This window comes from Zalophus californianus, chromosome 12, assembly GCF_009762305.2.
Source record: "Zalophus californianus isolate mZalCal1 chromosome 12, mZalCal1.pri.v2, whole genome shotgun sequence".
NCBI lineage: Eukaryota > Metazoa > Chordata > Mammalia > Carnivora > Otariidae > Zalophus > Zalophus californianus.
This window is the reverse complement of record NC_045606.1, coordinates 55,085,473-55,110,798: the sequence shown is the minus strand read 5'-3', so window position 1 is coordinate 55,110,798 and position 25,326 is coordinate 55,085,473. Positions and strand designations below refer to the sequence as shown.

Genomic DNA, 25,326 nt, shown 5'->3' with positions numbered 1-25,326 from the left:
TCTATTCTTCTCTGGACAAAATGACATGATGGAAAAAATCACCTCAACAAAAGGAACAAGAGGCAGTACCGACTGCCAAGGACCTAATCAATACAGACATTAGTAAGATGTCAGAACTAGAGTTCAGAATGATGATTTTAAAGATACTAGCTGGGCTTAAAAAAAGCATGGAAGTTATTAGAGAAACCCTTTCTGGAGAAATAAAAGAACTAAAATCTAACCAAGTTGAAATCATAAAGGGTATTAATGAGATGCAATCAAAAATGGAGGCTCTAACAGCTAGGATAAATGAGGCAGAAGAGAGAATTAGTGATATAGAAGTCCAAATGATGGAAAATAAAGAAGCTGAGAAAAAGAGATAAACAACTACTGGATCACAAGGGCAGAATTCAAGAGATAAGCGATACCATAAGATGAAACAACATTAGAATAATTGGGATCCCAGAAGAAGAAGAAAGAGAGAGAGGGGCAGAAGGTATATTGGAGCAAATTATAGCAGAGAACTTCCCTAATTTGGGGAAGGAAACAGGCATCAAAATCCAGGAAGGCACAGAGAACCCCTCTCAAAATCAATAAAAATAGGTCAACACCCTGACATCTAATAGTAAAACTTATGAGTCTCAGAGACAAAGAGAAAATCCTGAAAGCAGCTCGGGAGAAGAGATATGTAACCTACAATGGTAGAAACATTAGATTGGTGACAGACCTATCCACAGAGACCTGGCAGGCCAGAAAGGACTGGCATGATATCTTCAGAGCACTAAACGAGAAAAATATGAAGCCAAGAATACTATAACCAGCTAGGCTGTCATTGAAAATAGAAGGAGAGACAAAAAGCTTCCAGGACAAACAAAAACTAAAGGAATTTGCAAACACAAAACCAGCCCTACAAGAAATATTGAAAGGGGTCCTCTAAGCAAAGAGAGAGCCTAAAAGTAGCATAGACCAGAAAGGAACACAGACAATATACAGTAACAGTCACTTACAGGCAATACAATGGCACTAAATTCATATCTTTCAATAGTTCCCCTGAATGTAAATGGGTTAAATGCCCCAATCAAAAGACACAGGCTATCGGATTGGATTAAAAAACAAGACCCATCGATATGCTGTCTGCAAGAGACTCATTTTAGACCCAAAGACAACCCCAAATTGAAAGTGAGGGGGTGGAAAACCATTTACCATGCTAAGGGACACCAAAAGAAAGCTGGGGTGGCAATGCTTATATCAGACAAATTAGATTTTAAACCAAAGACTGTAATAAGAGATGAGGAAGGACACTATATCCTACTTAAAGGGTCTATCCAACAAGAAGATCTAACAATTGTAAATATCTATGCCCCTATGATGGGGGCAGCCAATTATATAAGCCAATTAATAACAAAATCAAAGAAACACATTGACAACAATACAATAATAGTAGGGGACTTTAACACTCCCTCACTGAAATGGACAGATCATCTAGCAAAAGTACAACAAAGAAATAAAGATGTTAAATGACACACTGGACCAAATGGACTTCACAGATATATTCAGAACATAACATCCCAAAGCAACAGAATACACATTCTTCTCTAGTGCCCATGGAACATTCTCCAGAATAGATCACATCCTAGGCCACAAATCAGATCTCAACCAGTACCAAAAGATTGGGATCATTCCCTGCATATTTTCAGGCCACAATGCTTAGAAACTAGAACTCAATCACAAGAGGAAAGTCAGAAAAACTCAAATACATGGAGGCTAAAGAGCATCCTACTAAAGAATAAATGGGTCAACCAGGAAATTAAAGAAGAATTTAAAAACTCATGGAAACCAATGAAAATGAAAACACACCTGTTCAAAATCTTTGGGATGCAGCAAAGGCAGTCCTGAGAGGAAAGTATATAGCAATACAAGCCTTTCTCAAGACACAAGGAAGGTCTCAAATACAAAACCTAACCCTACACCTAAAGGAGCTGGAGAAAAAACAGCAAATAAAGCCTAAACCCAGCAGGAGAAGAGAAATAATAAAGATCAGAGCAGAAATCAATGAAATAGAAACCAAAAGAACAGTAGAACAGATCAACGAAACTAGGAGCTGGTTCTTTGAAAGAATTAACAAGATTGATAAACCCCTGGCCAGACTTATCAAAAAGAAAAGAGAAATGACCCAAATCAACAGAACTGTGAATGAAAGAGGAGAGATCACAACCAACACCAAAGAAATACAAACAATTATAAGAACATATTATGAGCAACTCTATGCCAGCAAATTAGATAACCTGGAACAAATGGATGCATTCCTAGACATGTATCAACTACCAAAACTGAACCAGGAAGAAATAGAAAACCTGAACAGACCTATAACCACTAAGGAAATTGAAGCAGTCATCAAAAATCTCCCAACAAACAAAAGCCCAGGACCAGATGGCTTCCCAGGCGAATTCTACCAAACATTTAAAGAAAATTAATACCTATTCTTCTGAAAGTGTTCCAAAAAATAGAAATGGAAGGAAAACTTCCAAACTCGTTTTATGAGGCCACCATTACCTTGATCCAAAACCAGACAAAGATCTGGTTTTTTACAGACCAATACCCCTGATGAACATGGATGCAAAAATTCTCACCAAAATACTAGCCAATAGGATCCAACAGTACATTAAAAGGATTATTCACCATGACCAAGTGGGATTTATCCCTGGGCTGCAAGGTTGGTTCAACATCCACAAGTCAATCAATGTGATACAATACATTAACAAAAGAAAGAACAAGAATCATATGATCCTCTCAGTAGATGCAGAGAAAGTATTTGACAAAGTACAGCATCCTTTCTTGATCAAAACTCTTCAGAGTATAGGGATAGAGGGTACATACCTCAATATCATAAACGCTATCTATGAAAAACCTACAGCGAATATCATTCTCAATGGGGAAAAACAGAGCTTTCCCACTAAGGTCAGGAACACAGCAGGGATGTCCACTATCACCACTGCTATTCAACATAGTATTAGAAGTCCTAGCCACAGCAATCAGACAACAAAAAGATATCAAAGGCATCCAAATCGGCAAAGAAGAAGTCAAACTCTCACTCTTTGCAGATGATATGATACTTTATGTGGAAAACCCAAAAGACTCCACCCCAAAACTGCTAGAACTCATACAGGAATTCAGTAAAGTGGCAGGATATAAAATCAATGCCCAGAAATCAGTGGCATTTATATACACCAACAAGACAGAAGAAAGAGAAATTAAGGAGTCGATCCCATTTACAATTGCACCCAAAACCATAAGATACCTAGGAATAAATCTAACCAAAAAGTCAAAGGATCTGTACTCAGAAAACTATAAAATACTCATGAAAGAAATTGAGGAAGACAGAAAGAAATGGAAAAATGTTCCATGCTCATGGATTGGAAGAACAAATATTGTGAAGATGTCAATGCTACCTAGAGCAATCTACACATTCAATGCAATCCCTATCAAAATACCATCCACTTTTTTCAAAGAAATGGAACAAATGATCCTAAAATTTGTATGGAACCAGAAAAGACCCCGAATAGCCAGAGGAATGTTGAAAAAGAAAAGCAAAGCTGGTGGCATCACAATTCTGGACTTCCAGCTCTATTACAAAGCTGTCATCATCAAGACAGTATAGTACTGGCACAAAAACAGACACATAGATCAATGGAACAGAATCGAGAGCCCAGAAATGGACCCTCAATTCTATGGTCAACTAATCTTTGACAAAGCAGGAAAGAATGTCCAATGGAAAAAAGTCTCTTCAACAAATGATATTGGGAAAATTGGACAGCCACATGCAGAAGAATGAAACTGGACCATTTCCTTACACCACACACAAAAATAGACTCAAAATGTTTGAAAGTCCTCAACGTGAGACAGGAGTCCATCAAAATCCTAAAGAGAACACAGGCAGCAACCTCTTCGACCCCAGCTGCAGCTACTTCTTCCTAGAAACATTGCCAAAGGCAAGGGAAGCAAGGGCAAAAATGAACTATTGGGACTCCATCAAGATAAAAAGCTTTTGCACAGCAAAAGAAACAGTCAACAAAACCAAAAGACAACCAACAGAATAGAAGATATTTGCAAATGACATATCAGATAAAGGGCTAGTATCCAAAATCGATAAAGAACTTATGAAACTCAACACCCAAAGAACAAATAATCCAATGAAGAAATGGGCAGAAGACGTGAACAGACATTTTTCCAAAGAAGACATCCAAATGGCCAACAGACATATGAAAAAGTGTTCAAACGTCACTCAGCATCAGGGAAATCCAAATCAAAACCTCAATGAGATATCACCTCACACCAGTCAGAATGGCTAAAATGAACAAGTCAGGAAACAACAGATGTTGGCAGGGATGCAGAGAAAGGGGAACCCTCCTACACTATTGGTGGGAATGCAAGCTGGTGCAGCCACTCTGGAAAACAGTATGGAGGTTCCTCAAACAGTTGAAAATAGAGCTACCCTATGATCCAGCAATTGCAATACTGGGTATTTATCCCAAAGATACAAATATAGTAATCCAAAGGGGTACATGCACCCCAATGTTTATAGCAGCAATGTCCACAATAGCCAAACTGTGGAAAGAGCCAAGATGTCCATCAACAGATGAATGGATAAAGAAGAAGTGGTATATATACACAATGGAATATTATGCAGCCATCAAAGGAATGAATTTGCAATGACGTGGATGGAACTGGAGGGTATTATGCTGAGTGAAATAAGTCAATCAGAGACAGACATGTATCATATGACCTCACTGATATGAGGAATTCTTAATCTCAGGAAACAAACTAAGGGTTGCTGGAGTGGTGGGGGGTGGGAGGGATGGGGTGGCTGGGTGATAGACATTGGGGAGCGTATGTGCTATGGTGAGTCCTGCGAATTGTGTAAGACTGTTGAATCACAGACCTGTCCCTCTGAAACAAATAATACATTATATGTTAAAAAAAAGAAGACAGCAGGAGGGGAAGAACGAAGGGGGTAAATCAGAGGGGGAGATGAACCATGAGAGACGATGGACTCTGAAAAACAAACTGAGGGTTCTAGAGGGGAGAGGGTTGGGGGAATGGGTTAGCCTGTGATGGGTATTAAAGAGGGCATGTTCTGCATGGAGCACTGGGTGTTATATGCAAACAATCAATCATGGAACACTACATCAAAAACTAATGATGTAATGTATGGTGATTAACATAATAAAAAAAAAGAATGAATTCAAACTTAAGTGACCCTCAACTTAATATAGACTGCTATATGCAAAAGATGTTAAAAAAAAACCTAATGGTAACCACAAATCAACAACCAGTAATAGATATACAAAAACTAAAGAGAAAGGAATCCAAGTATACCACTAAAGACAGCTAACAAACCATGAAAGAAAAGAGGAAGAGAAGAAAATGACAGAGAAGAGCTACAAAAACATTAAAATGAATAACAAAATGACAATAAGTATATATCTATCAATCATTACTTTGAATGTAAATGGACTAAATGCGCAAATCAAAAGACATAGTTTAATGGAATGGATAAAAAAGAAAGACCCATCTATATAGTCCCTAAAAGAAACTCATTTCAGACCTAAAGACACATACAAATTGAAAGTAAAGAGATGGAAAATCATTTACCATGCAAATGGAAGTGAAAAGAAAGCCAGGGTAGCAATAGTTATAACAGACAAAATAGACTTTAAAACAAAGACTGTAACAAGAGATGAAGAAGGACACCATATAATCATAAAGGGAATAATCCAACAAAAAGATGTAATGATTATAAATATTTATGCACCCAACATGGGAGCAACCAAATACAAAAAGCAGCTAATAACAAACATAAAGCAAGTAATCAAGAGTAATACATTAATAGTAGGGGATTTTAATACCCCACTTACATCAATGGATAGATCATCCAAACACAAAATCAACAAGGAAACAGTGGCTTTCAATGACACACTGGACCGGATGGATCTAACAGATACATTCAGAACATTCCACCCCAAAATAGCAGAATACATAATCTTCTCAAGTTCACATGGAACATTCTCCAGAACATATCACATGAGGCTACGAAACAAGTCTCAACAAATTCAAAAAGATTGAAACCATACCATGCCTCTTTTCTGACCATGACACTATGAAACTAGAGATCAGCTACAAGAATAAAATCTGGAAAGAACACAAATACATGGAGGTTAAAAAACATGCTACTAAACAATGACTGGGCCAACCAAAGAGGAAATCCAAAAATACATGGAGACAAATGAAAATGAAAATGGCCCCAAATCTTCAGGATATAGCAAAGGCAGTTCTAAGAGGAAAGTATACAGCAATACAGGCCTACCTGTAGAAGCAAGATAAATCTCAAATAAACAACTTAACTTTACACCTAAAGGAGTTTGAAAAATAAGAACAAACAAAACCCCCAAACCAGTAGAAAATAAAGATTAGAGCAGAAATGAAGAAAATAGAAACTGAAAAAATAAAGCAGATCAATGAAACCAGGAGCAGGATCTTTGAAAAGATCAACAAAATTGATAAACCTTTAGCCAGCTCATCAGAGAGAGAGAGCAAGACAAAGAGACAGAGAGAAAGGACACAAATAAAATCACAAATGAGAAAGGAGAAATAACAACACTACAAAAATACAGACAATTATAAGAGAATATTACGAAAAATTATATGCCAACAAATTGAAAGAAGAAATGGATAAATTCCTAGAAACATAATCTCCCAAAATTGAATCAGGAAGAAATAGAAAACCTGAATAGACCAAATAGCAGTAATAAAATTGAATTAGTAATCTAAAAATTCCCAACAAACAAAAATCCAGGACCAGATGGCTTCACAGGTGAATTCTACCAAACATTTAAAGAAGAATTAATACCTATTCTTCTCAAACTATTCTAAAAAACAGAAAAGGAAGGTAAACTTCCAAATTCATTCTATGAGGCTTGCGTTACACTGATACCAAAACCAGGTAAAGACACTACAAAAAAAGAGAACTATGGGCCAATATCTCAGATAAACATAGGTGCAAAAATCTCAACAAAATATTAGCATACTGAATTTAACAACACATTAAAAAAATCATTCACCACGATTGGCTGGAATTTATTCCTGGGCTGTAAGGGTGGTTTAATATTTGCAAACCAACCAACATGATACAATCACATCAATAAGAGAAAGGATAAAAACTATATGATCATTGCAATAGATGCAGAAAAAGCATTTGACAAAGTACAACATCCATTCATAATAAAAACCCTCAACAAAATAGGTTTAGAGGAACATACCTCAACATAATAAAGGCTATATATGAAAAATCTACAGCTAACATACTTAATGGGGAAAAACTGAGAGCTTTTCGCCAAAGGTCAGGAAAACACAAGGATGTCCATTCTCACCACTTTTATTCAATATAGTACTGGAAGTTCTAGCCATAGCAATCAGACAACAGAAATAAATAAAAGGCATCCAAACTGGTAAGGAAGAAGTATAACCATTTGCAGATGACATGATAGTAGATATAGAAAAAACCCTAAAGACTCCACCAAAAAACGACTACAACTGATAAAGAAATTCAGTAAGGCCATAGGATACCAAATCAATATACAGAAATCCATTGCATTTCTATACAGTAATAATGAAGCACCAGAAAGACAAATTAAGAAAACAACGCTATTTGTGACACCTGGGTGGCTCAGTCAGTTAAGTGTCCAACTCTTGATTTTGGCCCAGGTCATGATCTCAGTCAGGGTTGTGAGATGGAACCCCATGTTGGGCTCCATGATTCTCTCTCTCTCTTTCTCCCTCTGCCCCTCCTCCAAAGAAAGAAAGAAAGAAAGAAGAAGAAGAAAAAAGAAAGAAAGAAAGAAAGAAGAAAGAAAGAAAGAAAAGAAAGAAAGAAAGAAGAAAGAAAGAGAAAGAAAGAAGAAAGAGAAGAGAAAGAAAGAAAGAAAGAAAGAAAGAAAGAAGAAAGAAAAAAGAAAAGAAAGAAAGAAAGAAAGAAAAGAAAGAAAGAAAGAAGAAGAAGAAAGAAAGAAAGAAAAAAGAAAGAGAAAGAAAGAAAGAAAGAGAGAAAAAGAAAGAAAGAAAGAAAGAAAAGAAAGAAAGAAAGAAGAAAGAAAGAAAAAAGAAAGAAAAGAAAGAAGAAAGAAAGAAGAAAGAAAGGAAGGAAGGAAGGAAGGAAGGAAGGAAGGAAGGAAGGAAGGAAGGAAGGAAGGAAGGAAGGAAGGAAGGAAGGAAGGAAGAAAAAGAAAGAAAGAAATCCCATTTACAATTGCACCAAAAAGGGGCACCTGGGTGGCTCAGTCATTAAGTGTCTGCCTTCGGCTCAGGTCATGGTCCCGAGGTCCTGGGATCGAGCCCTGCACCGGGCTCCCTGCTTAGCGGGAGGCCTACTTCTCCCTCTCCCACTCCCCCTGTTTGTGTTCCCTCTCTCGCTGTGTCTCTCTCTGTCAAATAAATAAATAAAATCTTTAAAAAAAAAACAAACAATTGCACCAAAAAGAATAAAATACCTAGGAATAAACCAAGGAGAAAGAAGAAAGATCTGTATTCTGAAAACTATTAAACATTGATGAAAAAACTGAATATGACAAAACAAATGGAAAGATATTCCATGCATATGGACTGGAAGAATTAATAACGTTAAAATGTCCATACTACCCAAAGCAAACTACAGATTCAATGCAATCCCTATCCAAATACAAATAGCATTTTTCACAGAACTAGAACAAATAATCCTAAAATTTGTATCAAACCACAAAAATCCTCAAATAGCCAAAGCAATCTTGAGAAAGAACGACAAATCTGCAATTATCACAATTCCAGATTTCAAGCTATACTACAAAGCTACAGTGAAAAGAACAATATGATAGTCACATAAAAATAAACACATAGATCAATGGAACAGGACAGAGAGCCCAGAAGTAAACCACATATATAATGGTCAATTAATCTTTGACAAAGGAGGCAAGAATATACAATATTCAATCTCACCAGTTTGGGGAAAGCTGGACAGTGACAGTGCAAAAGAATGAAACTAGGCCACTTTCTTATGCTATATATAAAATAAACTCAAAATGGATTAAGGACCTAAATATGAGACGTGAAACAATAAAACTCTTAAAAGAAAACATAGGCAGTAATCACTTAGACATCAGCCTTAGCAACATATTTATGAATATGTCTCCTCAGGCAGGGGAAACAAAAGCAAAATTAAACTATTGTGACTACACCAAAATAAAAAGCTTTTGCACAGTGAAGGAAACCACCAACAAAATAAAAGACAACCTTGTGAAGGGGAGAAGACATTTGCAAATGATATATCTGATAAGGGTTAATATCCAGAACATGTAGAGAACTTAACACCAAAAAAATCCCAAATAATCTGATTTTAAATGGGCAGAGGACCTGAATAGACATTTTTCTAAAGAAGACATAGAAATGGTAAACAGACACATAAAAAGATGCTCAATCTCACTAATCACCAGGGAAATGCAAATCAAAACAATAATGAGATGTCACTCTACAACTGTCAAAATGGCTAGTATCAAAAAGATAAGAAATAACAAATTTTGATGAGGATGTGGAGAAAAAGGAGCCCTCATACACTGTTTGTGGAAATGTAAACTAATGTAGCCACTGTGGGAAACAGCATGGAATTTCCTCAAAACATTAAATATAAGGTACCATATAATCCAATACTTCACTACTGGGTATTTACCCAAAGAAAATGAAAACACTAATTTGAAAAGATACATGCACCCTTATGTTTATTGCAGCATTATTTACAATGGCCAAGATATGGAAGCAACCCAAGTTCCATCAATAGAGCAATGGATGAAGATGTGGTGTGTGTATATATTTATGGATGGACCCCAATATGGATGGACCTAAAAGTTATTATGCTAAGTCAAATAGGTCAGAGAGAAAAATACCACATGATTTCACTTATACGTGAAATCTAGAAACACAAACAAATGAAAATAAAGCAGAAACAGACCCACAATACAGAGAACTCATGGTTGCCAGAGTGGAGGGGGTGAGGATGGGTAAAATGGTAAAACGGAGTAGGAGATACAGGCTTCCAGTTATGGAATGAGTAAGTCATGGAGATAAAAGATACAGCCAATGGTATTATAATAGCATTGTATGATGACAGATGGTAACTACACTTGTTGCAAGTTAGCATAACATTATAGAGTTGTCAGATTACTATGTTGTATGCCTGAAACTAATGTAACATTGTGTGTCAACTATATGTCAAATTAAAAAAATTTTTTTTAATTTTACTCCATTGTCTCCTTGCGTTCACTATTGCTGTTAAAAAAGCTAAAGTCAATTTGATTTTTGTTAAATTTTAGTCAAGTTGCTTCCTTTTCTCTAAAAGCTTTAAAATTTTTAGGGATGCCTGGGTGGCTCAGTCGTTAAGCGTCTGCCTTCGGCTCAGGTCATGATCCCAGGGTCCTGGGATCGAGTCCCACGTTGGGCTCCCTGCTCAGCGGGAAGCCTGCTTCTCCCTCTCCCACTCCCCCTGCTTGTGTTCCCTCTCTTGCTGTGTCTCTCTCTGTCAAATAAATAAATAAAATCTTTTTTTTAAAGATTTTATTTATTCATTTGAGAGAAAGAGAATGAGAGATAGAGAGCACGAGAGGGAAGAGGGTCAGAAGGAGAAGCAGACTCCCTGCTGAGCAGGGAGCCTGATGTGGGACTTGATCCCGGGACTCCAGGATCATGACCTGAGCCGAAGGCAGTCGCTTAACCAACTGAGCCACCCAGGTGCCCAAATAAAATCTTTTTTAAAAAATAAAATAAAAAATAAAAGCTTTAAAAATTTTTCTTTAATCTTGAATGTCTTAAATATTCTATATGTCTAGATGTGGGTTTTTCTTTCTCCTGATTGGAATTTTATGTGCCTTTTTGGTTTTTTGGGTTTTTTTGGGTTTTTTTGTTTTTTTAGATTTTTTATTTATTTGACAGAGAGACAGTGAGAGAGGGAGCACAAGCAGGGGGAGTGGGAGAGGGAGAAAGAGGCTTCCTGCCCAGCAGGGAGCCCGATGCAGGGCTCGATCCCAGGACCCTGGGATCATGACCTGAGCCAAAGGCAGACGCTTAACCGACTGAGCCACCCAGGTGCCCCTCTATGTGCCTTTTTGATCTAAGGTAATTTTTTTTTTAATTCTGAGAAATATATTTAACTATATTCCTCAATTATTTCCTTCTCTCCATTTTTATTTCTGTTTCTGAAATTTCTATTATTGACACTACCATGAATCATCTTCCATATCTAAAGTTTTCCTTCTGGGAATGTGCCTTCTAGGAGTCTTCCTTACATTTACCAGTTCATTCTTCAGCTATATCCTCCTTATTAGTTGTCTCATCTACTGTGTTATTCCAACTACTTTCTAGATTTTTCTTATACCTTATACTTTCAGATACTTCTTTTAGGAAGAGACAGCATTTAGAAAAAGTCTATCTTCCTTGATCATAACATTTATTTAACTTTCATTTTGTATTTTTAAACATTTTTCAAAACTTGAAAGAACTTGCTTTTGCTTTATATCATCTTAAAACTTCCATAATAGCTTACATTTGTGAAGCACATTACCAAGCACTTTCAAAGACATTATCATAATCTCTTCAATAGGCCCAAGAGATAGATACTATTTTATCTCAATTTTACAGAAAAGAAAGTAGAAACCCAGATAGAAAAAAGTGAGTTGCATAGTGTAATACTGTCATTTATAATAAGAACTACATACATTTGGTCTTTGTCCATTTCTGTCACAGAGCTCCTAAAACCCTTGAAATTTCTTAAGTGATAAGAACCATAATGATGCTTTGATATCCCGATAAATCTCTTTCAAACACACCAGAGTTTATGTTAATGTAGTGAATTTTAAAAATCCAGGTGTACCAACCGTGCAATCGCACGTTTAGAACTTTCAATCCCACCCAGCCACCCTGACTTCCTGGGAGGAACTGGAGATTGAATTGATAGTCAATGACCAATAATTTATCAATCATACCTAGGGATTGGGTATGAAGAGCTTCTAGGTTGGTGAACATGTGGAGATTTGAGGAGAGTGGTATACTTGAAGAAAGCATGGAAGCTCCAAGGCCACATACTTTCCCACACACCTCATCCTACGCATTTCTTCCATGTGGCTGTTCCTGAGTTATATCCTTTTACAGTAAAGTGGTGATCTATTAAATAAACTAGTTTCCTGAGTTCCTGAGCCATTCTAGCAATTAATCAAACCTAAGAAAGGGGACTCAGGAACCTCTAATTTATAGTCAGTTGGTCAGAAGCCCCTGGACTTGTGATTGGCATCTGAAGGAGGGGCAGTTTTGTGGAACTGAGTCATTAACCTGTGGAATATGACACCATCTCTAGAAAGACAGTATCAGAAATGAGTTGAATTGTAGGACACCCCACTGGTGTCAGAGAACTGCTTGATGGTGTTGGGGGGGGAATACACACCAGAATTGGAATCAAAAGCATACATAGTAATGGAGCAGTTTGGCCTAAAACCCAATTCCTATGACCCCAAGTCCAGCGCTAATTCAGATACATGCATCTGAAACATGTATTATCTACCAAGAAATTTTTGCTTTGAATTCATTATGATAATTGATACTTTAAATTATTTGAATACTTTTTAAATTATTTTAATTCTAACAGTAAATATAATCATACTACAGAAAATTTAGAAACAAGAAAATAAATTACTATTACCATTATTCTAACATATAACCTTATTATTTTCCCTTTAACATAGTACCATAATGCAGAGACTTCTTGACTATATTTAGAGAAAATACATTTAGCAAATAAGTACAAGACCATCAGTAGGAAAATTACCTTTACCCCCAGTTCAAATTCCTATGTTCTGATTACTGATGCTACCTGTCTCTTTCTGCTCCTGTTTCCTGGATCTTTGTATTTTCTCTTTGACAAATTAGACCTGGTTGTTACAGTCTCTAATTTCAGATCCTTGGCTTTCACCTAGAAAATGAGTATCTTAAATCTCTAGCCTGTGATGGTGAAAGTACCTGGATTCATGGGAAAGAATGACATCTACTAAAGGATCAACCATGGAGCCAGAGGGTAGCATTAGAGTTTTTGTTAATTTTGTCCTGGGCCTTGATCTTTAAGTTGCTTCTATTTTGGGTAACGTTAATCATGAACTTAATAGTTCAGAATCCATATTTCTGTTCCACCTTCTAAGTCCAGTTCTCCAACTAACTTAATCCTATCTCCTCCTACCTTCCAGAATGAACTGGAAAAAAAAAACCATGAAATTAAGTGACTTATGATATATTTACTTAAAAGAATACTTTCTAAAGCCATTTTTAAAGGTTTATGCAAACTTTATAATAATATGAAAAACTTATGATTTTTACCTGAACAAATTATTATATATACAATATTAAGATAACTGATTTTTTTAACCTCTGCAGAAAAAAATGGAGTGGAAAACACTAAAATTTAAAAAATTATTTTTTAAATGGTTGAAATGTGGTATTTTATTTCTGCTTATTTTAACTTTTGAGAGAGAGCTCAAGCAGAGAGAGGGGCAGAGAGAGAATCTCAAGAAGGTTCCATGCCCAGCCCAGAGCCCAATGCAGGGCTTGATTCCAAGACCCTGAGATCATGACCCAAGCAGAAATCAAGAGTCAGACACGGGCATCTGGGTCACTCAGTTGGTTAAGCGACTGCCTTCGGCTCAGGTCATGATCCTGGAGTCCTAGGATCAAGTCCCGCGTCGGGCTCCCTGCTCAGCAGGGAGACTGCTCCTCCCTCTGACCCTCCCCCATCTCATGCTCTATCTCATTCTCTCTCTCAAATAAATAAATAAAATCCTAAAAAAAAAAAAAGGAGTCAGATGCCTAACTGCCTGAGCCACCCGGTTGCCCCTTCTATTTCTTCTTATTTCTATTCTACATTTAGTAATAAAAAATAAACATTATGAAAAAATACAACTTTAAGAAGCAACAAAAAAGTCTAAAATATAGTTTAATACCTCTCATTCATTATTTTTAAGAAGCAATACATAAATAATCAAATTTTCCTTTGTCAATTCAACCAGAATCCTAAAATTGTCAAAAGTCCTCTACCTAGGAGTTGATTCTCAACTTCTAGACTGCCATAGTCTTCAAAGTTCCCAATTTCTTTATTCCTAGAGGCCAGCTGTCTTTTCCATCCCAGCACCAATTGGTCTCTTCACCCTTTGCTGTATAGGCTTATCTTGTACCACAAACCCTTCATATGTACAAAATTTATTTTTGCTACAAATAAGAATATAAAGATATACACTGATACATATGTATTAGACTTATAGGTTATGTGAAAGGTTAGATACAGAGAAGATACAACTTGCCATAAATTAGTTATAAGACACATGATGGAGCATCTGGCCAGGGCCAAAAAAAAAATCTTCCTGATTTGGTAGAACATTAAAAACTGAATGCCTCTGGGTTTGCAGGAGAACATAGTCAAAAGAGTCAATAGTCTTAAACAGTAATAGTGAAGAATACAGTAACTATGAAATGCATTTTCTATTTCTCAAAAATTTTTTAAGAAAAAAAAAGACATCCATCTTCTAAATCCCTCAAATGGACTACTATAATTTCTACTCTTCAAAAATGTATAATGAGGGGCTCCTGGGTGGCTCAGTCGGTTAAGCGGCTGCCTTTGGCTCAGGTCATGATCCGAGGGTCCTGGGATCAAGCCCCGCATCGGGTTCCTTGCTCAGCAGAGAGCCTGTTTCTCCCTCTCCCTCTCTCTCTGCCTGCCTGCCACTTCCCCTGCTTGTGCTCTCTCTCTCACTCTCTCTCTGTGTCAAATAAATAAATAAAATCTTAAAAAAATGTATAATGAACACAAAATTTTGGGAACACTGAGGTAGGTAACACTTTTCTATTCTCTCTACATGTAATGCCTCTGTTCCCTTTCTCTCAAACACTAATAATAAAGAATGCAAAAACTATTTAGCCTGCGTCTGATTTCCCTAAAATTGAGAGACATTTCCCTCAAATTGGTGTGAGAGTTAATGAACTCACTTTAATCTCTTACTCAAACCAGAACTGACAGTTTTGTATTCCATATTACATTATTTATTTGTTCTACACAGATGGTCCCTGACACTGGCTTTGGCCTGAAAAATGAGCTTTAATTACAAACTATTTCTATTAAAGGGAGGGTATCTCCTACAATAGAGTATTTTGATTAATAAACCTGCACAGAAATTAAAATTTATTTCTTTACATGTATAGTGAATCTTTCTGCCAACCATTCAAGAAAATCTCTGCACTTGAAATAAACAAGCTTCTAATTTACCAAAGTCATGAAATAACATATGACTTGTTACCTAAGAACATTTTATTTCTTATACAGAAGTTATCCTTCCATTTCATTTCAAGAAAATAAGGGGAAATAGATTTTTAACTCTCAATAATGTAAGGGCAGTAAACAGACTCATGCAAAAATAGCGGAGATGCACTTCATTTTGGTCTCTAGAATAGTCTCAGATAGCTTTGCTGACCCCAAAATTGACTCACTTCTCCTAAGAGATACTACTGTAGGATTAATGGCACTTACAAAGCATTTTTTTTTCCACAGATATGCCTTGTCTCAACAACCATACTGAAGACTTTCTAGAATAAAGACTCATACCTCTTAGTGTCTTCAGCATCTATCCTGGTGCCCCAGGCATACTTTCAACGATGATAAATGTGATCCTTGCCAAGAACCTAGCCTTTCATGCCTCACTTTCCTTCCTCCTCTGTAAAAGAATAGTACTTGTACTTTTGTTGTAAAGATTAAATGAGATAATGTAGACATAATGCCTAGCATCCCCCCTCCACCTTGTGCACTGTGGTAATTGATTGTACATAGGCTTTCATTATGAAACAAAATAACATTTCCACACTTCATAAATTTTTAACACAAAAGGAGGTAAAAATTTAAAGCAGTAGATCAAACTAACAACCAAAGTATATTTTAAAATCAATTGTTACATCAGGGTCTGAAGGTTTACTTAATTATATTGATGGGGTTCAGGCAGGCCACCCCAGAATGTGCCGATTTGGCATATGGATTATTTGAGCTGAAGGCAAATCAAGGCCCAGCAAACTCAAGAAGAACTTTTTACCTCCCCCTTAACTACCAAAAAAATTTAGATACAGGGCCTATAACAGGAAGAGAGCTATTACCAGAGATAATCTTTTAATCAGAAAGACTTATCCACATGACATGGCAAACATTTGTTTACCCAACATTTGCTCTTCCCATCTTCCTCTGAATTGTCTTCTTTCCCTTTGGGGCCCCAGATGCTTACCTTTTTCTCTTTAGCCCAAGATGGCATTTAAGCCTCAATTGCCTATCTTTGACCCTCTCATGCCTCTGTCAGGCTCCCATACATACAAAATTAAATTTGCTTTTTAATTAATCTGTCTTATTTCAATGCAATTATTAGACCCAGCCAAAGAACCTAAAAGAAAAGAAGGGGAAAGTTTTCTTCCCCTACAACATTGAAGTTATCTATGGCTACTCTGGCTCAGATTTTTACTACAAATGTGTTATAGTCATGTAAGAACAAACCACATACCTTCCCAACTTGCAAAAATAAAATGAAATAATTTTGTCAAGCTCGTTAATTAGTAAAAAATCAAATTTAAAATAACCTCTAAGCACTACGAAATGGAAAAAAAAAACATGTCATTTAGCAGGGCATAAAGTTTATTGTTAAAGAAAAAGCTGAAAATTCTTATAATGGCCCAAAAGAAATTATCTAGGTTTTCCTACTATAGCAAATTGTAATCACATATTTATCTGCTATGACTTAGGCTTATGTGGGGACTGAAAAGATATAGTGGAAATAAAATTTACTGAATCATAAATCAGATTGCAGAAGATGATGCAACCCATGACTCAGGCAAGTACAATAGTGATGATCAAACTTATGCTGGCATTTTTCATATACATTTTGTCATAGCAATTGTAATTTGTAGTTATCAGCTGATTGTCATAAGTGGAGCTGATGTTAGATAAAAATAAGTCATGATGTTCAAGTAAAAGCAAATAAATGTTAAAATATTAATCTGTATAATATTTTTAGACAGTTACAAAAACATGATGATAATCATCTAAGTCTGTACCTTAGTACAAAGTTGTTCAAGAAATATTTTAGGTGATTAACATAACAATAAAAAATAAAAGTTAAAAAAAGAAATATTTTATATTGCCCAAATATCTGTTATAAAATTTCCTCAGCAGTAATTAATCTTTCTCTAAACAAACTAATAATGGTAAAAAAAAAAAAGTGTGGCGTGGAGATTCAGTGAGAAGAAGGGAAAGAGAGAGAGAAGACAAAGGAAGGGAGAGAAGGTATGCAATATAGACATTACTTACCTTTCAAGGAATTGAAGAACAGTAAAGATCTTCAAAGCCCCAGTCCTTCAGGCTATATGTATAATGACTCTTCCTTGTCAAGTACAATTGAAAGAATACATGTCAAAGCAGAATACAGTGATAAAACACAAAGTTTGCCAATAATTTAATTTTTGAACTAAGTAATTTTGTGATCCTATTTCTTTGGAATATCCCTTCTTTCTGTAAAACAAAAATCCTCCTAAAAACAACTGTAATGTTTACTCTCCATGAATCTTTCCACCTTACTATCAAAAATTCCAAAATATGACATTAAATTCTTTAAGAAAGACATCTCTACTTACACTAAAATTCTCCCAACACCTTTTATTCTGAATAGCTTCATTTTATGAAAAAAAAAAAAAACTACTATGTTTTGTAGACAGCTTATCAAATATTCTCTCCTTAAAAAAAAAAAGACTTTAAACTGAAAAATCCTTCCCCCCTGGTTATTCCAGTAGACAGTTTAATTTATTTGGCTATACTATTAGATTCTTGCCTCGATGATTTTATTCTCTAGTATGTAGAGACAATTGATAGTTGATGACATCTAACATAGAGAGAAATTGAGGATTCCTTTAAGGGGAAGAAAAAGAAGAGTATTTTTTGGTTAAAATGTATTTCAACATAGTTAGGTTCTACTGTCCTTTAAAAACGACAACATTTTTTCCATTAAAAACAGAAAAATATTTTCATCTAGGAGCCATTTTTAAACTATGAAGAATATTTAAAGTTAACCCTTTTATCCTTTATTAAAAGAAAATAAAAATCAAACAATCACAATTCTTAAAGAATAGATTTATTAATTCCTATAAAACAGCCTTCAAAAAAATGCTTCAAATTATTCTTTATGTGTATCTATTTAACAAATATTCACTGAATGCCTGTCACAGTGCTAGGTATAGTCCAAACTTCATAGAGTTTATGTTTAAAGAGATAAAAACATAAATCACACTAAAGAAAAATTATAGTTGTGATGAGTTTTCATTGCACAAAAATAAAATGGATATTTCCATTTCTAATTTTAACCTTCCTAAAATAATAATTTCAAATAGGTGATAATATAAACATAGTTGCAGCATAACCCAAAACTTTTGACCTGGATGCTGTGGAGTCAGAAAGTCAAGTTCCAGGCCAAAGAAATTGTTGCAAAGTCTTTCTGAACAATAAAATAAATACATAACCTAAATTACTTTAGATCTTAATGAAAAAGAGATTTACTGTACCCTTACCGAATAAACAAGTCTGATTGCATTTGGAAGTTACCTTCACTAAAACCCTTCCTTGCAGATGCTTATCCCAGGATGCTGTGGGTCCAGAGCTACACCTGGTGGCCATTCACAAACTTACAAGAAACTGTTCTAAACCTTTTAATGGAAATTTAGAAGTTATGCCTCTGTTAATCAAAAATAATCATCTCTCAAGAAATTATTATTACGGGCGCCTGGGTGGCTCAGTTGGTTAAGCGACTGCCTTCGGCTCAGGTCATGATCCTGGAGTCCCGGGATCGAGTCCCGCATCGGGCTCCCTGCTCGGCAGGGAGTCTGCCTCTCCCTCTGATCCTCTTCCCTCTCGTGCTCTCTCTCTCATTCTCTCTCTCTCAAATGAATAAATAAAATCTTTAAAAAAAAAAAGAAATTATTATTACTTGATAACTGAGAGAAGTGTTAAATTTTTCATGAAAAATAAATTTTAAAGTATTATGGCGAAGTATAACAACAGGTTAGTGGCAGAATTTAAGTGATAATATATGGATAATCACTGGAAAATTCTTTTATCTTTGCCGTATGTTGGTAAATTTTCATAATAAAATGCTGAAAAAATTAAGTATTTTAAAAAATGTTCCATCACTGTTATTTATAACACAAACACATTTTTAGGTAGTGTTTCCTTGTGTAAATGAGCATAATGTATGTCTTCATAATTCAGCTTGTGTAACACTCTATGATATTGACATACAATGAATTATTAAAGGATTCATTTGTTCTACATTTATTCAATTTCCAATTTAAAGTCTACAAATGCCTGTTTTTGTTTCTGTTAAAACATGTTTCAAAGACAAATTTTTTTTAGGATTTTATTTATTTATTTCACAGAGAGAGACAGGGGAGTGGGAGAGGGAGAAGCAGGCTTCTTGCTGAGCAGGGAGCCCAATGCGGGGCTTGATCCCAGGACCCTGGGATCATGATCTGAGCCAAAGGCAGATGCTTAACGACTGAGCCACCCAGGTGCTCCCAAAGACAAATTTTTTAAGACTGGGATCACTGGGATCAAAGGAGATAATCATTTTTATGGCTCATGAGACATTATCAAACTACTTTATTCCAACTTCACACTGTTTTCATAATTGAAAACTGACACCAATTTAACCACAACCATGGGACCTAGCCATTTTAATATTTTGCTGCTTTACTAAGCATAAAAATATAATCCAGAGGTTAATTTGCACTTCTTTTATTTTTGAAAAATTTTTACATATTTATTTCTGTATTCACCTACTGGAATCTTAATAATTTTTTATGAATTTGAATAATCACTTTATGGGTTATAACTATTAACCCACTATCTCCTAAACTCAGGCAAGTTTTTCTCATCAGCTACCATCCTTTACCATTTTCATTATGTTTATGTTTATATATTCTAATCTGTCAGTCTCGTCCTTCGTGATTTCTTCAATCCATTTAGGACTAAGAAATAGACTATTTCTTCATAAATCTAATAAATATTCTAAAACATTTTTGTTTTCTTTTTTTCCCTAAAGGAGCCACAGGACTGAAAGGAGCATGGTCCTCTCTTCTCCCCGCCATGGCATACGCTCACCCTTTGATATCAATATACTACAAAAAGGGGGAGTCATTTGGCAAAAATGTTACTTTGCCTGCCAGGTTCAAAGCTCCTATTAGACCTGATATTGTGAACTTTGTTCACCCGCTTGTGCAAAAACAACATATAGCCCTATGCTGTCAGTGAATTAGCCAGTCATCAAACCAGGGCTGAGTCTTGAGTACTGGCAGAACCGTGGCTTGAATTCCCAGAGTTCGAGGCAGTAGGATCATTGATCTGGCCAGGGTGCTTTTGGAAATATGTGTCGTGGGGGGGCCGCACATTTGCACCAACCAAAACCTGGAGCCATTAGCGCTGCAGAGTGAACACAACACAAGAGATGTATCATCTGCTCTGCCCTGGCTGCCTCAGACTTACCAGCACAGGTCATGTCTAAAGGTCATCATACTGAGGAAGTTCCTGAACTTTCTTTGGTGGTTGAAGATAAAGTTGAAGGCTACAAGAGGACCAAGGAGGGGGTGCTGGGGTGGCTCAGTTGGTTGAGCGTCCAACTCTTGATTTTGGCTCAGGTCATGATCTCAGGGCTGTGGGATTGGGCCCCGGCTCCACACTCAGTGGGAAGTCTGCTTTAGGTTCTCTCTCTCCCTATCTCTCTGCCCCTTCCCCTTCCCCTCCCCACACATGTGTGCTCAATCGCTCTCTCTCTCTAAAATAAATAAACAAATCTTAAAAAAAAAGAAAAAGAAAAAGAAGACCAAGAAGGTTGTTTTGCTTTTTAAGAAACTTAAAGCCTGCTGGGCTGAAGCCTTTATTTGTTGGTGCAAGGCTCTAGTGTTTTTCCTGCCTCAGTCATGGAAGCCTATACAGAAAAAGGGGCCAGAAACTCAAAGGAGTTTGGAATACTGAGGCCCCTACATGGAGAGCAGCTGTTCTGTAGAATCCCACAGTCCTGTGATGGACTTTATAGGAATGAGAAATAAACTTTTGTTAAACTACGAAAGAAAGAAAGAGAGAGAGAGAGAGAGAGAGAGAGAGAGAGAGAGAGAGAGAGAGAAAGAAAGAAAGAAAGAAAGAAAGAAAGAAAGAAAGAAAGAAAGAAAGAAAGAAAGAAAGAAAGAAGAAAGAAAGAAGAAAGAAAGAAAGAAAGAAAGAAAGAAAGAAAGAAAGAAAGAAAGAAAGAAAGAAAGAAAAGAAAGAAAGAAAGAAAAACCTACAACCTGGAATAATATAAAAAAGGTCTATGCCTCTCCTGCAAATCATCGTACTCAGCAAAGAGGACCCTGCATCATCTATAATGAGGGCAATGGCATCACCAAGGCCTTCAGAAACATCCCTGGAATTAATCTACTTAATATAAGCAAACTGGACATTTTGAAACTTCCTCCTGGTGGGCATGTGGGGCTTTTCTGAGTTTGCAAAGACTGAAAGAGCTTTCCTCAAGTTAGATGATCCGTATGGCACTTGACATAAGGCTGCCTCCCTCAAGAGTAACTACAACTTTCCCATGCACAAGATGCTTAATACAGATCTTAGCAGAACCTTGAAAAGCTCAGAGATCCAAAAAGCCCTCTGAGCACCATGCAAGAAGAGTCATCGCAGAGTCCTAAAGAAGAATCCACTGAAAAACCTGACATGTTGAAGCTAAACCCACATGCAAAGACCATGCACTGGAACACCATTCTTTGCCAGACCAAGAATCACAAGTTCCAGATGGATAAGACAGTGGCAGCCTTAGAAGCCAAACCAGATAAGAAGGGGGATCCAGGCAAGAAGCTGTGGGAGCGAAGAAAGGAAAGAAGGTTGTTTGTGTTCAGAAGCCAAAGAAATGTTTGGTGAGAAAAAAGGCTGCAGCTACCAAGAAACCAGCAGCTGAGAAGAAGCCTGCGGGGCAGGGGGGTGGAAACCATCACAGAAGAAAAGAAGCCTGCTGCATAAACTTTGTTTACTCCATGAATGTCAAATCATTATGGGCAGCTAATTTTGATCAAAGGCAGAGAGAAACATGAAAAAAATTAATAAATCATTTTAAAATAGATTAAAATAAAATCATTTTAATCCATACACATTCAATTCAGAAAGTAAAACTCCCTTTAAGAAGATGAGAAGGAAATAAATAAAAATGTGGCTGGTAAAACTGAGACTTCATTCTCCCAGAGCACTGGTTTTAAATGTGGTCCTCCCCCGTAGATGCATCAGAGATACTTAAGGGAACTTGTTATAAACATAGATTCTTCAGTCCTATCTCTGATACACTGAAGCAGAATCTCTGAGTACAGACCCTGGGAAACTTTCATTTTTTAAAAAGATAACCAGATGATTCTCATGCAGATTTAGGATCGAAATTACAAACCAGGAGCAAGATTTTGGTGAGTCATGCACATGGGATTATTAAAATGCCTGAAAATCAGGAGACACTCAAATACAATCTGCATGAACACATACATGCATTTTTTTTCTTATAGGATAGTTTTTTGAGGTATAATTCACACACAACAAAATTCAACCTTTTAAAAAAGTGAATAATTCAGTGGTTTTCATATATCCAGAGTTGTGAAACCATCACCACTATCTAGAGAACATTTCCATCACACCAAAAAGGACACCCATACCCATCAGCAGTCATACCCTCTCCCTACTACTCCCCATCCCCAGGCAATCCCTAATCTACTTTCTATCTTGATAAATTTACCTATTCTGGACATTCCATAATGCCCAGAAATGAAATGTTCAGATAAATGAAATCATACAGTATGCAGTCTTTTGTGACTGACTTCTGACAATACACTTTAATGTTTTTAAGGTTCATCCATGTTGTGGCATGTTTTAGTATTTCATTCCTCTTTATTGCTAAGTAACATTCCATCGTATGGATACACAACATTATGTTTATTTTTTCATCAGTAGATGGATACTTGGATTGTTTCAACTTTTTGGCTATTATAAATATGCTGCCATGAATGTTCATGTATAAGGTTTTTGGGTGAACATAACTTTTCATGACTACTGGGTAATTAGCTAGAGTTTACTCACCAGGCCGTAAGGTAACTCCACGTATGACATTTAGAGGAATTGTCAAACTGTTTCTCAAAGTAACTGTGCCATTATACATTTCCACCGGCATTACCAGTTTCTACCAGTCCTCCTCAACAGTTGTCATCTGACTTTTCAATTCTAGCCACCCTAGTGGGTATGAAGTAGTATCTCATTATAGTTTGATTTGCATTTCTCTAATGATTAATGACATTGACTATTTTCTCATATGCTTATTGGCCATTTGCATATCTTCTTTGGAGAAATGTCAATTCAGACCCTTTACCCATTTTTACATTGGTTTGTTTTTTTATTATTGAGTTATGAGTTCTTTATACTAAATACAAGTCCTCTAGAAAATACAGGAATTGAAACTACTCCCATTCTGTAGGTTGTCTTTTTACTTTCTTGCGTCCTTTGAAGCACAAAAATTTGTAATTTAATAAATTCCAATATATCTAATTTTTCTTCTCTTGTGCTTTTGGCATCCTATTTCAGAAAACTTTGTCTAACCCAAGATCACAGAGATTTACACCTATGTCTTCTTCCAAGAGTTTTATAGTTTTAAAGTTTTATTGCTTTACATTAGGTCTCTGAACCATTTTGAGTTCATTTTTGCATGTAGTATGAGATAGGGGCGCAACTTCATTCTTTTACATATCCAGTTGTCTCAGCATCATTTGTTGAAAAGACTTCTTTCCTTAGTGAATTGTCCTAATACACTTGTTAAAAATCAGCTGACCATTATGAAATTTATAATAGAAACTCTCAATCCTATTCCATGGATCTATATTCTATCCTTATGCCAGCACCCACACCATTTTGATTACTATTGCTTTAGAATAAGTTTTGAAATTAGGAGTGTATTCCTAGAAAAATTAGATTTTTTTATTTGTTTTGGTTATTCTGGGTCCATTTCATTTCCATATGAATTTTAGGATCAGCTTGTCAATTTCTGTAAATATAGACGCACAGATTTTGATAGAGATTGTGTTGAATCTTTAGATGATTAGGGAGTATTTCCAACTTGCCAATATTGTCTTCTAATCTATTAACATTACTTTGACTTTATTTTGGTCTTCTCTACTTTCTTTCACCAATGTTTTGTAGTTTTAGTGTACAAGTTTTATGTTTCTTTTGTTAAATTTTTCCTAATTATTTCATTCTTTCTGATGTTATTGTAAATGGAATTTTTTTATTTTTATTTTTTTAGATTTTATTTATTTATTTGAGAGAGAGAGAGAGAAAGGGAGAGCACAGAGGGAGAGGGTGAAGGAGAAGCAGACTCCCTGCTGAGCAGAAACCCAGACACGGGGCCCAGTCCCAGGATCCTGTGATCATGACCCAAACCAAAGGCAGATACTTTTTTTTTTTTTAAGATTTTTATTTACTTATTGAGAGAGAGAAAGAGAATGTTAGAGAGAGAGGATGAGAGGGAAGGTCAGAGGGAGAAGCAGACTCCCTGCTGAGCAGGGAGCCCGATGTGGGACTCAAGCCCAGGACTCCAGGATCATGACCTTAGCCGAAGGCAGTCGCTTAACCAACTGAGCCACCCAGGCGCCCCCAAAGGCAGACACTTACCCGACTGAGCCACCCAGGTGCCCCTGGAATTGTTTTCTTAATTTCACTTTCAGTTATAGAAATTTCTAGAGTATAGAAATGCAATTTATTTTTGTGTAATGATTTTGTATCTGTAACCATGCTGAACTTATTAGTTCTAAAAGTTTTTTAATGGACTTAGATTTTCATTTTTAAGATTTTTAAAAGATAAATCTAAGTATATTTTTAAGATTATCTATGTACAAGATCAAGTCATCTGCAAATAGGGACAGTTTTACATCTTCCTTTTCAATCTGTATGCCTTTTATGTATTTTTCTTGTCTAACTGCCCTGGCTAGAACAAAATAGTCCAATGTTAAATAGAAGTAGCAGGAATGGACATCTGTCTTGTTACTGGAAAGCATCCATAGTGTTTTACCATTAAAGTATAATGTTAACTGTGGATTATTTATAAATATTATTTATCAAGTTGAGGATATTCCTTACTATTCTTAGTTTGTAGAGTGTTTTTA

At 36.1% G+C, this 25,326-nt stretch overlaps 1 pseudogene; it reads left to right on the top strand.

Moving 5' to 3' along the window:
* Positions 1-20,209: 20,209 nt before the first annotated feature.
* On the top strand, positions 20,210-22,159 carry LOC113911082 (annotated as a pseudogene).
* Positions 22,160-25,326: the final 3,167 nt, after the last annotated feature.